The sequence below is a fragment of the Lepisma saccharinum genome, chromosome 9, assembly GCF_977018435.1.
Source record: "Lepisma saccharinum chromosome 9, izLepSacc3.1, whole genome shotgun sequence".
Classification (NCBI taxonomy): Eukaryota; Metazoa; Arthropoda; class Insecta; order Zygentoma; family Lepismatidae; genus Lepisma; species Lepisma saccharinum.
In genome coordinates this window covers 36062191-36080890 of record NC_139237.1, presented here as the reverse complement: position 1 = coordinate 36080890, position 18700 = coordinate 36062191, and the positions used below count along the sequence as shown (strand labels likewise).

The 18700-nt window shown below is 35.4% G+C and overlaps 1 protein-coding gene across 1 annotated transcript in view; it reads right to left on the bottom strand.

Moving 5' to 3' along the window:
* Nucleotides 1-17075, bottom strand: part of LOC145992003 (uncharacterized) — a 60726-nt gene extending 43651 nt beyond the window's left edge. Inside the window, exon 1 of the mRNA XM_083128009.1 lies at nt 17004-17075. The gene's annotated coding sequence lies outside the window, so the exon portion shown is untranslated. The remainder of the gene's footprint in view (nt 1-17003) is intronic.
* Between the last annotated feature and the right edge of the window lie 1625 nt (nt 17076-18700).

The following is an 18700-nucleotide window of genomic DNA, read 5'->3' as shown; positions in this document are numbered from 1 at the left end:
TATTAGAATATTTAAAAAATGAATCCGATGCACACTTGAGGGACGTCCCTTCTGCACATATTTCCCCTTAGAAGTTGGAGATTTCCAGGATTTAAAGTTAAAACTTTTCTTTTTTAGTTATTAATTAATTAATTCACACATCACATATATGTATTCAGGATGCAAAATGTAATGTTATTTAAGTTATGTATTGTTTGTTTTTCACCGACACCTAAAGTATTGATTATTTGATTTCGATATTAAGTAGTGATGTAGTGCAGTACTGTAACGAAGGAGAGTGTTTAATGAGTTCGAATTGCTAAGATTTGTAATTTTATGTCCGTTCCTTCTTAATGACTGTTGTCAATCCCCTCACCACCATCTTACCATGCGTCTAAAAATAATAGTAAATCGCCAATTAACATACGTAAGTAAATGGTTATTGCGACGGAGGCCGATTCGATAAGAAACTACTAATAAGTATTTATATAGTGAGTGACAAACAAAAAATTCAAAACCTCATAATTATCGTTAATTCCTCACTGCTTTGTATCTAAAATGTTTGTCTTCTTTGAACAGAAAGTACGAGTATCAGATATAACAAACTTTCCGCACTAACTTTGCAATATTCGAAACCACCATTACAGACTTAACTCTATGTAACTTGATTCTGCACATTCCACGTGGCATGTGACTTCCTCCTATCATCGAAATAATTTTCTCTTACTATTTCCTTTCACCTCGTGAAATACAGAGACCAATGTTAACTTCTTAGCACGGTGGATAAACTTTACACCCAACGATATACTCCTGAAAAAAATCCTGCCTAGGAGGAGAATCGAACCTACGACCTCCCTCGTAACAATCAAGCACGTTACCTCTTCTCCAGGCAGCTCATGTTAAAATTTGCTACCAGTTTGAAGAAACCAATTCACACATAATGTCATATCTAGAATTTCCTCATGGCAATTTTCATGAGGAAACGAAATCAGATAAAATCGAGAAACGCTGAAAGGGAAAAATGATGAACATATCTATTGTTGTTTTGTCAAATTTTGTAAATTGTGTAAAAATTCCGTGTTTTGAGAAGTATTTTGTTGTTTGTTTAAAGTAGGAACAGGAGAGCGAAAAGGAGTCATTTGAACCAGACCCCGTTTGACAAGAAACTTCAGTTTTTTTCCAAAGACTGTATGAAAAGAGGGAGGAACGTATGAAATATAAAATATGTATGAAATTAAAACAACGGAAACCTTGAAAGATAATACTAACGAACTTTGAAAAACATTTTCATGGTGAAAAACTCCAAGTCATTTTCGAAATATGAACTTGATGTTTTTCTATATTATGAAGTGGAGATATGGGACGATACGATCCCTCAGCAAGTAAATTTTAAGTAAGCTACCTCCAACATTTTCAATGGTCATAATTACTAATTAGGCTCCGGAAGTTGATGAAAAATCAACTTTTTTTCTGACCCTTAAAAACAATGCTAAACCTGATATCATGTCCGTTTTCCTTCAGTTAGAGCCAGAAAACACTTTCTATTTTACATTTTTTTCATTTTTCAGCCTTTTTTTGGCTTTTAGTTTATTTGTCAGTATTTTAAACAATTTTTGTTGCATTTTTACTTATTTTTTGAGGTTTATTTTTCTCTTCCCCTGTTGTTTCGTGCATTTTAAATGCATTTACTAGTAAAACTTACATATTTAGATTTCTTGACATGGTCCATTTAGCAAAATCACCATGAATCGAAAATACGGTCAATGGAAAAGCAAAATATTATTCTTAACTGAAATGTTTGGCAATGGATTAAAATACTTTGTGTGGAGATCTACTTTGACGTTCTTTTCTGGACACTATTATCGCTTTAATCTGTAGTTTTAAAGTAAAATTAGTCACAATATTAAATGCAATTACACTCTGGTATACGCGAAGCAGAACTGTATTTTCGGATGCTGGCCTACTACAGTATCATAGAAGGAGATGAATTGGTTGATTTGGTGTTTTAAGTCAACTTTATGCTTAGTAAGGCTAATCGGGACTGGACCTACAGTTTAAAGTTGGATCCGAACCGAGTGCATAAAGTAACGTGAACCGTGTGGTGTAGGGGGATCGTTTGCTTATGGAATGGAAGGTCATGGGTTCAAACCTACTTCTTTGCAAAATCTTTTTCGGGAAGTAAACGGCTTTGGATGAGAATGCTTATCTACGTTTCTTGGATATTTCCGTTGATATTTATGCGATTTATGTCCAGCAATTCCAGATGGAGAAAGTTGACATGTAAGTTCTTAATATGTGTTAACTTATAACAGCTGAAAGAAAGGAAAAGTATTTCCTAAAATCCTCCCAATCACGGAAAGATTAAAAACATTAGTACAAGCATTACTTGAGGCATGCACAGTGGCGACGATTATGGAGTGTGGAGGCTCAGATGACCCAGCATTATGCTAAACATTATCTACCAAGGGAAAGAAACTGTCCTTGCCCTCCCCCTCCCCCACCTTACCCCATCAGTTTTGATACCCAACCGCCGCCACTGAGCATGCATCGCATAAATATTTAAAGTAATATCATATAATATTATTAGAACACTTCGTACTCGGTAAATAAAAAGGAAAAATAGTAAGGAAAGGGTGGGATTAGAACCTACGATGTTTCGATCTTGACGAAAACAGTAAAAAAACGAAAGTGCAGTCATCTAACCAACTACTCCAGGAGATTGCTAACAGAAAGCTCAGTAAAATACGTTAATCTCAGTTGAAGCAACATTGTGCCGGAGTTTCGAACCATTTTTCGCCAAGAACCAAAGAAAAGTCACACTTTGCAGAATCGTTTGGTGTCATGCAAGGTATCTTTACTAAACATTTCGCATAAAATCATCATAAATTTGCTTTCTTGCATTCAAATGTGACCGCAATTCTTTTCAGGTGGTTGAGAACCTGTTCAGTGTTTCACAATGCACATACATTTTCCTATTTTCAAATCCAGAACGAAGAATCTTGAAATATTTTCAACATTCGTATTTCTACTTAACATTTTTTTGTCTACTCATATATTTTATTACTGCTTTACGGTATCTTTACTTTATGGAATGTGAAAGAATGAAATAAAAAATCACGAGCGTTTTCATTCAGGAAGAAGAAATGTTGCAAAGTTGGCTACTCTTAGTTGGCTCTGAAGCGCTATGCTGCCAAATTTACGAATTCCGGACTTTAAAATTTTTCAGGGCGGTCAAATAAGATGTTGCGAAGTGTACAATGAAGACAAACATCGAGAACAGCCATATTATCATCGTCAGTAAAAGTGGCAGAAGTCATTCGGCAGTGAACACGTGTGCAGAAATAAATAAAACAAGAGCAACCTTTGTCTGAGGCTGGAATTATTGGTCACAAAGCAGTATTGAAGACATTGTTAAAATATTAAAGTGAGCCAAAAATGAAGCCAACTGAACCAATGAACAATGAAAATAGGTACTTTGGACAGATGAATCAAAATATTAAAAATCTGGTTCCAACTACCGCCTATACTTTAGCCAATGCCGTGCAGAAAGAGTTATGGTAGCTTGTGTTATTTCATCAGTGAAACGAGGCGGAAGTGTAATGGTGTGGGGATGTTTTGGTAACAATTAGGTTTAGTGTGAGTGGAGTGAATGCTGGAGAAGAAAAGTATGATTGTATCCTTTCATGTAATGATTTATAATCTACAACAAGGTTAATGATGGGTTGTTGAACCCAAACATACTTCTCCAATGAGTAATCAATATGTGAAAAGAAGATGTAGGAGATTGCAATCTCCTATTTTGCCTCCCATTGAGCTCTTGTCAAAAAAAACTGACAGGAAGGCACAAGCAAGGACTCCCAACTCTGTGTGTGGATGAAGTGTGGCAGTGCCTATTGAAGATCTTGGGAGGTAACAATGCAGATGTTGGTTAAAACAGGAGTAGTTAGGACCAATATGGTGGGAATGGCTGCATGTATGTTTAATAAATAAAATTGTGCAAAAAAAAAAAATATTGTAGAGAAACTACACAGACTACTCTATACCAGTTTGTTAATACCATCATTGAACTTGGTTGCCGCCAATGTATTCAACCATGTAGTGTCATTGTCTTTTGAGTTCATCAGCCGTGGCAGAGTGTTTTCCAGAAAGAAGGAGCGTTCACCTATAGTACACAGCATATTTCACCTACACTCCCTCAGTTTGACCCAAGCAATGAGACATTGTAAACAGGCACTTGTAAGGTATTGAGCTGTGAGCTCTGAACATGTTGGGTTGTTCAAGGTTGGGACAAAACTGATAATTCTGCCAAGTGGTAGGTGTGGAGTGTGATAACGTTTCTGAATGCAAGAAAAGTTCATGCCAGTGAAATTCATAAGCAAATAATGGAAGTGTACGATAATGATGTGATGAATACATTATCTGTGAGAAAGTGGTATGCCAAGTTTAATGCAGGAAGAAGTGTGCACGACAGCGAATGTTCAGGTCAACCCACACTTTTGACAAAGACCTTAAAGACAAAAATTGATGAAGCAATTCAGGCTGACCAACGTTTCACATTAGTCATTTTGTATGAATCTTTTCCTGCAATTTCATGATATTTTCTTCATGAAATAATTACACTTTTAGTACAAGAAAATCTGCCAGATGGATGGCTGATGAACTCAAAGACACTGTCACTACATGGTTGAATGAATTGGCAGCAACTGAGTACAATGATAGTATCAACAAATGCTGTAAGTGCTTGAATGTGTATGGCAAATATGTGGAAAAGTAGAGTAAAGTATGTAGTTTATGGTACCAATCACTTTTTGCACACATAATTTGTCGTTTGTGTTTTACACTAAAATGTTCCTATCTTTCTGAATGACATTCGTATTTTGATGGGAGGTTTAAAATAATAGCCTTCATTGTCATGTACTGTGAAATTTAGAGGTGAGTCTAAACATTCTGATGCTAGTGTGCATAATACGAAGAAATGTCAGTGCTGTGACATAGGTAAAGAAATCAACAAGTGGAATCAACCTCACCTTGACTTCTTCTGCATGTGGAATATACTCTCTAATAATCGTTTCTGATGGACTGCATATGTCCTCAAACTCATGGAAACTCTACAACTTTGCAAGACAACAGCAGCATATTACCTTCGACAGTTCATCATCTTCTCTCACCTAAATAAAATAAAAGAAACTTACTTATTTCAAACAATATTAATATTGCAGTATACAGAAAATTCCAAAGTAGAGCATTTTTACACATAATCAAATCAAATGTCACAGGCGCAACACATCCAAGTGCTACAAAGCTTCAACAAATAGAGAAAGAACTCAACAAGAATTCAGTGTACCAACAACAAATACAGAAAGGAATATTTGATTTAAACATACACGTACACACACACACACTGGAATTACACAGGGGAAAAAGTAACACCACAAGTAACGTCATATGAGAGTCTTATTATGCTGGACAAATGTGCACACACACACACACTTAAAATTAACAGAGAAATTACACTGCCACGCTAAAACGAACAAAACACTACTGATAAGCAAGCAACAATTATGCCTGCAACATGAGCTTCAGACAGTGCATCCTTTTGCCCTCTCCCAGCACCTAAACAATCAAGTTTTGCATGTCAATGCGATGGCATTTTCTTGCATAGAATGATCAAGAATAACAACACTGTAACTGCACTGACAACTTGCACTAGTGTTTAATCTGTAAGGATGAGTTTATGGGTAAAAATTATCCAGTCAAATTTGGAATATATTTTTATTATCACTTCCGATTATTCTCTGCCCTTTCCAATGAACCCTTCCAAGTGTATGGATCTTGAATCGGCTGTCAGTTAGTTCGTTAGTTCCAGGATATTACAGGTCTAACGATGCAAAATGCCCCACCAACTGCAGGGTCATAGGAACACCGCCTGGGTAAATTTCACTCAACACATTTTGTTATTTCAGCATGTTATTTTTTTCCCTCGTTTTTATGAATTGTGTGATTAAATTCAAATGTTTAAAATTAATAAAATTATAATAATCAATGAAAGATATTACAAATTACTTCCAAAAACTCCACATAGGTGTTGCATTAAAGGGATCTGCTAGACAGGGTCATCGCAGGTTTGATTCCACACACACTTGACAAGAGTTTAAAATTTATGTACGTATTCACATTTAGTGGAAGAAAAATTAGAACTTATATTTAGGAATAACTGTCAGCGATCAGCCTGTCATGAATTCTTTCATCTCAATTTTCAATTTTATTTCAAATGAAAATTGAATTAAAAATTATTGTTGTGATAACAAGCAAGTTTGAACAAGAAGCTTTTTTTTTTTTAAAAAAAATAGCATGCTTTGTGTACAGTACAAATTCTCCTTTCAAAATTGTAGAACATCCCGAATTTCACAAAAATGTTGAAATTGTGAGACCTGGATTTAAAGCTACAAGCAGAATTGGCATTGGCACAAAATTGCTGGACAAAATGTTTGACAAGCAAACAGCAAAATGTATAGAGACCTTTCAGGATACTGTTGTGTGTAGGAGTTTAGATGGTTTAAAGTCATGGTTGTGCTTCCCTTTTATTTCTTTTTAACTGATGGGTGCATGGTCCAATATGACAAATATGTAATATTACTTTTCGAAGAAATATATTGGAAGTTACAAATTTTTGAAAAATTGGAAGATTCTCAGGAATTGGATGGGCGAACGAGCACACCATGTAACACAAAATATGTCATATCTCAGAAACTATGTGATAATTTCGGCATTGTTGGAGACGAGGACAGACCTAACAGAAAATAACTGTGTTACCATTCTTACCTGCTCAGAAATTAGAAAAATCTTTAAAGAAAGTAATATGTTGCATTTGAAAAGGCACTTTGAGTAATTGTTTGATAGGGAATCCCACGTTTTATCACAATGAAAATTGTTACAAAGCATAACAAATACATTTTCAACATAATATAAAGAAAACAGAAAGATAATATTGTTCATAATAAAAATATCACAGGTTTCAATATTCAATGTACTCGTATGTACCATTGGTTCCATAGGCACACAGTTATATTTATGAGTATACATAATATTATTACAAAGGTTGAATACATGGGAGAAGCATTGCTATGAGGTTGGGTACCCTTAACCTTGAAGGTGATGCTTTTTCTGTCATTTATGAAGATCATGTTCAATACGAACGATTTGTGTTGTTTTCAGCTCAAAGAGATGTATTATAGTGGAGTAATGGGAGTTTTTATGGTACTATTTATGACGTCATTTTCATAGTGTTATCAGACATCCATCCAGGTTTCCCCGGACATGTCCTACATTTTAGCCTTATGTCCAGCATCCGGGAGGAATTTGAAAAATATCATACATTTTGGGTATTACATAATATTAATTAGGAAAATATGTGTTTCAGTTCAACAAAGAGTAACAAGTCTATTGACTGCACTCCCAAATTCATTAGTGAAATTTATTTTGATTCAGTCATTACCCAAAAAGAAATATAGGTTTCTGCTAAAACACTGGGGCCACATTCTGATGATGCCACTGTTCAGTGCGTGAGTGGAATTTCTTGCCTTGGGGTTTATTGCTGATGGAACAAGGTGCTTCCCATTTTTATTCAATACTTTGATTGTGAAGCAGGGGTTATAGAGAACAAAGTTATTGAACTAAAAGCTACCCTAGGAGAAATTTATGGAACCATTTCGAGTTATGGTAATTGTTGAATATTTGTTTGCAATTTCTGTTCATAATGAGAGAATACTTTCATTACCATCAGCACAAAGGAGTCATGAGAGAAATAATAGTTTAATTTCTGTAGAAAGTTTGGTACTGGGGTTCAGCATAATTTCGAAGAGTTTGACTGTTCAGTCTATCATAAATATATTTTGACTAAATTAGGTAAAAATTGGCTCCTTTGAAAAGTGTCAGTTAAATCAAGTAGTAAGAAGTGTATTGTGTAGTACTGATTGCAAGTTTGGAAATTTTGAATTTTAGAATTCATTAAGAAATCATATGAGGGCTGCTGGAAAAGTTTCTGTAATCAATATTTAAAAAGACATGTGCAATTCTGGGAATGGCTTTATTGTTTTTCAAAGTATTCACCCTTAAGATCGATACACTTTTGCATACGCTCAAACCAATATTGAAAGCATTTTTTTTCTATTCTGAAGCTGATACCTCAGAAACTGCTGTTCGGAATGCGTCAACAGCTGCTTCAGGCAACACAAATCGCTCACCACGCATCCTATTTTTCATGTGTGGGAACAAAAAGAAGTCATCAGGTGATAAATCAAGTGAGTATGGACAATGAGTTATTAATTAGACATTTTTACTGGACATAAAATCAAGAGATTGGTGTGCTGAGTGGAAACTGGCATTGTCGTGGTGAAGAATAATACCAAGATTTGGGTTTGTTTTACGCAATTCATTTTTGACCTCTGTCAAACAAATTGTTGTATACCACTCAGCATTTACAACTCTTCGATCTTCTAGAGCAATTGTTGTCACATGTCCGGTATAACCGAAGAAACAAGCAATTATTTGCTTGGCAGCACTCCTTGAACAAACAATTTTTGTTGGTTTCGTCTCACTTTGAAACACCCAAACAGTGGATTGCTGATTAGTCTCGGGTTTGTATGAAGAGATCCAAGTTTCGTCCCCTGTAACGATGTACTACACCAAATTTGACCTGCCTTGGTTGAATTTTTTGAGCATTTCTTTACATCAATTTACACGAACCTGTTTTTAAGCTTCCGTCAAGTGTTCCGTCAACATTACTGGCAACAACAGAAGTGGATGGACGACCTTCACGAAATTCAACACTGAGAAATTTGCGACCACGTTGGAATTTGGAGAACCAATTGTTCACAGTCCTATTGGATGCTGCTTCATCCCCAAAAGCCAAATGAAGTCGCTCGATGCATTGTTTTGTTGTTAAACTACATTTGAAATCATAAAAAATCATTGCCCAAAAGTGTTCACGAGAAATTTCCATTTCTCACACGAAACTACATCTTCAAACTGCTGTGAAAAATAAACGAATAGGCTTAAACACACAATCAAAGACAATTTAAACATAAAAAAGGTATATTCTTCAGATTTTTATAATAGCGGAACACTAGCGCAACCCTCGTATTTTTTAAAAAGTTGAAAATTTTAAATTACTTTCTAAGATGTTCTGGAAATGTGTATTATTTATTGTGAATGTTGTGTGTCCTACATTTCCCTCATAGCGATCTGGTAACCCTACACTTTCATCGTTGCCATCTCACTGTAGTATGAAGGAACAAGTTACGTTATTTGTGTTTTGTAACTTTGAGCCATGTTGGAAATATCAGAGATTGAAGGTTGGCAATCCTGGTGTTACGTCAGGGAGCGTGAGATTTACTGCAGAGGATATTTCGGTTCATGTCACATGGTACTGGGCTTTTGTTTGGAAGATGGGTGTGTGTTTTTAGTGTGGTAAGTGCCAGTGAATGATAATGTATGTTGAGCAGTGCATTGATATTTCTAGTATCATAGCATTCTTCAGCCAGGAGCTGGAGGTATATTTCCATGAGTTGCAGGAGGATGGTTTAGTGCCCGTGAAAAAGAAATGTGTCAAATGCAGTAGACAATATCAAAGGAATGTATGGATTAAGTTGAAAATACGACAACGAGCAGAGAGTGGTTTGGTGGAATTCCTTTTTAGGTGTTTTAAATGCAAGTTGGATTGCTCTGCTATGACTGGACCATTTTTTTGAAAATATGAAACTGTCTCTGACACACATTCTTTAAATTATATTTCTGTAGTCTTGCAGAGTTTCCCTTCATCCTGTCTCCAGTGTCGTTAAAGTCAGCAAGAAAGCTGTGTGCCAGTTATTTTGTTATGTTTGAGATATTTGTTCCTGGAAGTTACTTAAGTCAGCTGACTGCTTCAAATTTGGAGGGGTTGGCTCTGTTGTACAGATTGACGAGAGTGTGTTTGTGAGGAGGAAGTACAACAGAGGAAGGCTTGTTAGGGAAAGATGGGTTCTCGGATTGTTAGATTGCAACACAAAAAGGGGCTTGGTTTTGTTAGTTGATGATCGAACGTCCGAAACTCTGATCCCATTAATTGAGAAGTATGTACTACCAGGAACAGAAATTTGACCATCTTATAAATGCCTGTCCAGCCTTGGGAATGTTTCCCCTTGCATTCACAAGACTGTCAGGCATAAGATGCACTTCCGCGATCCAGTAACTAGGGTTTGCACAAACCAGGTGGAAGGTTTTTGGTCCAGTGTGAAAGAATACATGAGACTGAGAGGGGTCATGGGTTTGAAGCTTGTGGAGGAGCATGTGGATGAGTTCATGTGGAAACAGCTGTATTGACATACAGTACGGACACTGACACATTCAGGAATATCTTGCAGCATATTGCTGAAAGATACCCTGTACGTGTTTAGAGTACGTAGGATATGACTCGTCTGCCATTTGACACATTTTGCCCCTAAAACCACGTAACAGAAAGTGCATTGTTTTAAGGTGAGTACTTTTTACAATTATATATTATTGTTTGTATTGGAAATAGTTGTTAGGTTAGGAGGGCCCGGTTTGAACCCAATAGCAATTTCATGTTGTTTTGTTAGTACATTCAAAAATTATATATTCTCCTTCGTATTGGAAATGATTGTTAGGTTAGGAGGGTCAGGTTTGGTCAAAATAGTAATTTCACGTTGTTTTGTTAGTACATTCAAAAATTATATCCTCATTGATATTGGAAATGGTTGTTAGCTTATGGGCAGGTTTGGTCCTGAGAGTAATTTGATGTTTTGGCTACGCCAGGAATGTTATTTTTGCTGCTGTTTGAGAATTTTTTATGGGACAAGGAGCAAAAGTAGTCCAAAATACGAGTTTTTTTTGTTTACGCGGGCAATACTTTGCCATCAAATATCTCCGACATTTGTACTTTCCTCACACTGGAACCACTTTTTATATTATGTACAACATTGAAATCTGTTGATTAAAAAAAATCGACTTAATTCTCGAGGGGGTACAGTGGGTCAATGGCCCCTGATGTTTATCCAATTTTGGTTCACAGAAACTGCACTAAGACCAGAGATTTTGTCCAGAATGCAAATGGATCAGGACATACCAAATAGTGCAGCACTAGTTGCTTAACCATTTTTAAAATTTTCCATCTTTTTATTGTTCAAACCCATATACAAGGGTAGTACAAACCAGGCATTATTCTTCTAAAACTTGACCTTGTTTAAAAATTGTGGCCATCTTTTGTTTCATGACTTTTGGCATTTTTGGCCCTTGCAGACAACTGTGATAACTCTAACTCTCTAGCCTTCTTGAACCCGAAGGTTCATGGCTGCAGCAACACAGGCCTTCCATCTGTCCCTATCCTGAGCAAGATCTATATTATACTCTATTCCATCTCTACCGATTTCCTTTAGGTCCATCTCAACATTATCCCTCCATCTTCGTCTTGGTCTTCCTACTGGTCTCTTACCATCAGGTTTCCCAAGAAGAATCCTGCAAACTCTTCATTCCTCTCCCATTCGTGCCACATGGCCTGCCCACCTAAGTCTTTTTGATTTAATCATTCTAATAATATCTGGAGATGAATACAAATTATGTACTTCTAAATTATGTAACCTTCTCCACTCACCTGTCTCCTCATCACTTTTAGGCTCAAATAGGTAAATTTTCTGTATCAGGAAAACGGCTGAAACTGGCTAGTTGTGTCAATTTCAATATTCGTACTTACGTATTCTACATTGTTGAAAATTTACCCTCAAATATTTTACTAAGGATCTTATTTTCAAATACTCTCAATTTATGTTCCTCTTTCAATGTAAGGAACCATGTTTCACATCAATATAATATTACAGGTAAAATTACTGTTTTGTATATTTTAACTTTTAGTTTCTTAGATATTATACGAGAAGACAAAAGATTATGAACAGAAAAGTAACATGTATTTCCTGAAATAAGCCTGTTTTTTATTTCCTCTTTAATATAATTTTAATTTGTTACTATTACTCCTAAGCACTTGAATTTGGAAACTGGTTCAAATGAGTTGTTATCAATAATTAAATTTTGATTATTACTTAACACTTGGTTTCAGCCTGTAAGCATATATTTAGTTTTCTCTTTGCTAACTTCCAAACCTATCTCTTTAGCTGCTTTGAAAAATGTTTTAGCATTATTCTTAATTGTATTTACATCATCCCCCAGTAAGTCTACATCATCTGCATATGCTAACAGCTGAGTCACACAATTTAATTTTAGTCCTTCGTTAGTTTCTTTTACCTTCCTAACAGCATATTCTAAGGCAAAATTAAAGAGCAATGGAGATAATGTATCTCCTTGTTTTAACGCATCATGAATTGTAAATTTGTCAGACACATTAATATCCACACGAATTTTACTTTCTGTTTCACTGGTGCATACTTTTATCATATTAACAAGCTTCGTAGGTATTCCAAACTCCACTAATATATTACATAATTTGTCTCTTTTGACTGAATCATATGCTTTTTTTAAAATCAATGAATAGCTGATGGACATTTTGATTATATTCCCACTTTTTCTCAAGTGTCTGTCTGATGTGAAAATTTTGATATGTTACGTTTAAATCCACATTGATAATCACCTGTAATTTCATTAGCATATGTGGTTAGTCTTACTAAAAGAATGTTAGATAATATTTTATATGTTGTTGAGAATAGAGAAATTCCATGGTAATTATTGCAGTTCACTTTATCACCTTTCTTAATTGTGATAACTAAGTTAAGAAAAATGATAGAAGGTTGTGGTAAAAATATTTCAAACTTTATTTTATGTTTCGCAAGCTTATTCACCAACTTTAATGCAAAAGGCCGAAAATTAGAGCTAAATGTGATATTCAATTTTAAAGAGAAATCAAACTTTAGGATTATATTTATTTTTATTTTTAAGGAAGTAATGTCATATCAGAGCTATAGCTTTTACAGAGGAAACAAACATCGATTCCGATTGTTTTATGATTTTTTTCAAATTCTCTTAGCAGGAAGAATAATTATCATAGAATTTTGGCAATCATTGTCACACAAAATTTGAACCTTCAAAATTTGAATCCAAACACTGTTTGGATTTCGAAAAGAAGTTATTCATGTTGAAAAAATAACTTAAAATTTACCTTACCCAAGCATAAGCACTTCCCATGGACCATGTATTTTCCGTTGACAAGGGACTGTAAGTTATCGTAGCCTAGTGGGAATTAATGTAGACATAAATCAGAACCTTAGTAGAATGTATTTAGGGACTTTATTTTAATGCCAAGAGAACCAAACCTGGCCTGCCTAACCTAACTACCAAAGCATATATGAAGAAAATCTTAAGTAATCGCTAAAACACTGCAGTATGAGTTAACAGAAGTAAATCAAAATAGAATCATGTTAAAATTGCATTCGTAGCATGATGAAATCGCAATAAAACAAAAGGAAATTGGACGGAACAAAATCTTAAGTAATCTCTAAAACTCTGCAGTATGTGTTAACAGATAAAAATCGAAATCGAACAATGTAAAAATTGCAATAAAACAAAAGGAACTTGGGCCAAAATTTGATATTTACAGTATAAAGAGTACTCTATGAGAGGTACCTGGAAAAAAATTCGAGACTGGTGTTCCATGGATAACAAAGTTATAACGGGGGAAATTTTGGGCAAAAAAGGCCAATTTACATTATTGGTTACATATAAATATTAACTTTTAATGACCTAACATTCAATTAAGATTTTTCTATTTACGGTAAATGTCTGTTATATAGGAGACATATTTCTTCATTTTTACAGAAGAAACTACTTACAGAAATGAGTCTCTGTAGCATTTTGAAAGTTCGTGGAGGTATTTTCTCACCGTAGAATGCTGCACAACAAGAAATAAGCACTTTTGATATAATAAATTTGCATTTTGTGCAAAGCGACAATATTATGCCGTTTATTCCATTATGTACCTGCAGATGGCGCGAGCGTCGAAAGTCACGCGGTCTCGCCAGTGTTTCCAAACGTGCCTTTTTTTAAGAGAATTTATTTTTAACAATGCTTACCTAACCTAACCTTGCCAGAAATGGTCCGTGGGGCTATCGTGAATGGTTTTTGGGGCTATCCGTCAATGGTTCATGGGGTTATCGTGAATGGTTTTTTGGGCTATCCGTCAATGATTTGTGATGACATAATGAACAGGAAATTAGGTATTTTTCAGTTAAAAAGGTTGAAACACTGCGTACCCACTCGAAATCGACAAAACAGAAGCACGACGCACGATGATCCACAGCTGTGCGTGCCATATTGTATGGTCCACAATGGAAGAAAGAACCCAAAAGAATTACTCGTAATGTGAAAAATCGAAGTCATTTTCGTGTAAAAAGCATAATGACACCTTCAACTATGTTCTGCAATACACAATTGGTAAGTATGAACCATTTGAAACTGAAAATATCTGATAGAAATGTGTCTCCGATATAACAGACATTTACCATATTTACTAACTACATCATGTGAATGGCATGGTAAGTCCGTTAGTAGCCATTATGAATGAAAAGGTGTGTATGGCAGAGGTTTGAACAGAATGTCTTAACCCGTTCAGAAAAACCTCTTGGAAGGCTATGGTTCCCCAAATGTTTGCAATTCATCGTATTAGAAAACTAAGTTAAAACGATATTAGCTAAGTGCATTTAACACTTGTAAACAGTATTTACCAATGTAAACACATGTGCAGCAATTATAGTCCTTCAACGAACATTGTCTTTTCATGTTCCAATTAAAATTATGCAATATTCACAGTATACATATACAGTAGAGCGTCGATTATCCGAAGTAATTGGGGGTCATGGGTGTTCGGAAAAAGTGGTTTGTTCGGATAATCGAACTGTACATGTTTATTTGCCAAAAAGAAGTACTGTACAGTACATTTATTCATAAAAACTGGCATCTCTTTAAGTATGTATTACAAAGTAATGTACAAAGGCAACTTTAGTAGGAATATATAGTATGTGCTACAGTTTATTAAACAAAAATATGTACATATTACATACGCATTTTGCATGAACAATACACACAGTACACAAAATTAACGTTTAAAAAAATCCTTTATTTTGGTCTGTCTAAGCAAGCCTACACGCTTACGAGCAGCTAAGTCACGTACTTTTTTCATTACAGATATCTGAAAGTGAGCGAGTACACAGTTCGGTTAAGCGGTCGTTCGGTTGACCGACGTTCGGATAATCGACGCTCTACTGTAGTACCAGAATGAGAGCAACTCGTATGTATGGTAGTGACATATTCAGCAAATAAAATTTCGGTAACACTTTACTATATCGGAGACGGATTTCTTCAAATTTGCAGGAGAAAGTACTTACGCAAATCATTTTCTGTAGCATTGGTGATGTTCGCTAATGTAGTTTTGATTCATTTTAATGCGAATGCATGTGGTTTTCTAGGAAAATCTCTTTCCGACGTGCTGTTGCTGCTGCCGCCATTTGCTTTCTGCATGAGAGCACAATGTTCCATGTGTTTGATGACGTAAATGCCGCAGTCAGTGTTTCAACCCACGCCGTCTTTTCACTATAAGATGACGTGCCGTTGTCCGTATATGCTAAATTGAACGAAAGGAGTGCTAATGGAATGTAACTCAACAGGCCTAACCTAACCTAGTAGGCATACCTCATCTCCGTGATGGTTCGTGGGGCTTTCGTGAATTTTTGGGCTAACGTAAATGGTTTTTGGGGCTACCCATGGATGGTTTATGGGGCAAACGTCAATGGTTTTTGGGGCTAATGTCAATGGTTTAATAATTACTCTTTATGTTGAAAATTGAACTTTTTTCGTGAAGTCTTTTTAATTTTTTTTTAAAATTTAGTTATTTTTCGGTGAGCAAGGTTGCAACACTGCATGCACACTCCAAATCGACAAAACACTGGCACAACATGCGATGAACGCGTAAGCTATCGCCATATTGTGTGGAAATAAGGAAGAACAGTAAGTACTTGTAAATGTAAGAAATAGGCATTATATTCGTTAGAAATTCATTATTTCACCTAAATAAATGTTCCGGAATGGAGAATAGTACGTTAGCAATGTAAAAAAGTGTGAAATAAATCATTGACAGGTGTCTCCGGTATAGTAAAGTAGTACCAAAATGTCAATAGATACTGCACAATATCAGGATGTGTGAACAATGTGAAACGTTCATCGACTTTGTGGTAACGGTTTCATACATCGGAGACACATTTCTTCAATTTTACACAAGAAACTACTTACGGAAATGAGTTTCTCCAAGGTTTACAACATTCGTCGAGGTATTTTCTTTCATTGTGGAATATATTTGACCGGGAAATCATGTATTTTTCAAGAGAATATCTCACCGACACACAATTGCCATTGCTTTCATTTACTTGCCCTACGACAACCGGATGCTGCGTACGTTTGATGATGTAAGCCCCTGTCAGTGTTTCAAACACTTTTTTTTTATACTATGCTTGCCTAACGTAACCAAACCTAACCTAACCTTATCGGAAATGGTTTGTGGGGCTATCCGTCAGCTACCCGGTAAGACTGCAGAATATGGGCTGCTTAGGAGAAACGTGGTTCGTAATTTTTTGGTAACGTTTTGTAGTTAGTAATCGGGAAAAGTGAGTTTTAAGGTGCGGAAAAAAAAATTTCTTTGAAAAAAACAGAAAAATGTGTCCAGGTTGGGTGGTATTGAAATCGTAGCAACGAAGGAAAAGGCATATTCCTGCACAAATGTAGTGAAAGCAAAAAATGCCTATGTTGTTAGGTAGCTAGGTTTAGTTCACTTAGCCTAAATAATAATTAGTCATTGTATTTATGCTAATGAAACCTAACCTAACCTTGTAGGCATTCCTCGAAGAAATAATGAAAGTAACTGTGCGTAAACAATATGGACACAAACGAATGGAGAAATGCATTGCTTTTAGTAGCAGGAAAAATATTATTCATTGTATTTATGCTATTGGAACCTAACCTAACAGGCCTAACCTAACCTTATAAGCATTCCTCGTCTGAAATAATGAAAGAAACTGTGTGTGTGGGTGGAATCCGGAGCGACAAATCAACTCGAATGTCACGAAACGAAGGGTCTCACCATAGACATACTACTACAAGATGTTACAGCTGCGGGTTAAAAATGGTTGACAGTATGGCGGCACTGGAAGGTCGTTTCCTCGCGACCACCGACGGCAGCACCGTCGGGGAAAAAACAGAAGACGAACGCTATGCGCAAGGACTCGCGGATTGCTCGAAACGACAAAACACTATCATGTTCCGTACCATTAGCGTTCCGATACTTTCTAACCGCGTTCAGCCGATTTGCGCGTATAATAAATTATACGCGCAAATTGACTAAACGTAGTTAGAAGTGGCGGAAATTAATTATATACAATGCTTTCGTTTAAGTACAAACTTTTCGCATTAAAATTGATTTCTATCACAAAAATAAAAGTTTACGAAAATTATATGGAAAACGTACTATTACCAAAACTTCCTGAAATTGCACTCTTACTTTAAGCGGAAATATATAATTTCCTCTAAAGGCATTTTTAAAAACATTCTTCATCATATGAAAATGACAGTCTTAAAATAGGTGACTTTTTTTTCTTGGGTGGAGAAATGGAATGAAATAAGTATACAATAATTCAGAACGATTTATGTCATGCTAATCCATATTTGCAAAAAAAAAAAAAAAAAAAAAAAAAAAAAAAAAAAAAAAAAAATCCTGACTGATCCTTCCGCTATACAGGATTGTATTGCAAGATATTACACCGATCAATAAAACATTTTGTTTACCACATATTAAAACGAAAAAAATGACTGCCTACAGCAACTACGCTCCATTCGATAATAAAAATTTCAATACTGTCAGGGATCAGTTCACATACCTTATGGCCATGGACGTCCGAAAGGGGGGAGGGGCACGCCCTTTCCCCTGGATAATGAATGTCTGACAAAAGGTATATATTTCACACATAATTTCATTTCAGTCAGTAATTTATGTTAATTATTATAAGGGCGTTGAAGAACATGATAATTTCAGACTGAAGCAGTGATTTTTGAAGGGACATCACTATTATGGGGGAAAATATGACTCCTTTGCCCCCTGGAAAAAAAAAAATTGCCTTACTTGCCCCTCCCTGGAAAAAATCCTGTGAACGCCCATGCTTATGGCACTGATTAGAAATAGGTTAGTCTGCACAGAAACAATATAATAATTACCAAGAGAATGCTCGGAATTTTTCTCAAAAATCAAATAAATAAAAAGTACTAGGTTGAATGCTACGAAAAGGTTCAGCCTTTTAACACAAATTTACTGTCATGACACTGACCATTAAGTTGAAGTGAAATTTCATACCTTATTGTAGCAAGTGCAGCAGCACCTACTATACATATATGATTTTTACACTGAAAGAAAAGTATGAAAATATACTTTGGAAAATTAATAGTTGTTCCTTGAAGACTTCTTTCAGCATTTAAAGCAATTGAAAGAATGAAAACCCCTAATATTGAAAATTAATATTTCTACTTTAAAAAAACAGAAAATATTAACAAAAATAATATCTACACACACATATATATATATAAAATGATATCTACAATATCTCTTACATAAAACAGCAAATACTCATCATTTACTAAATAGCTGAACATGAATGAAGAAATGTTGATTTATTTCCCTCCACGATGA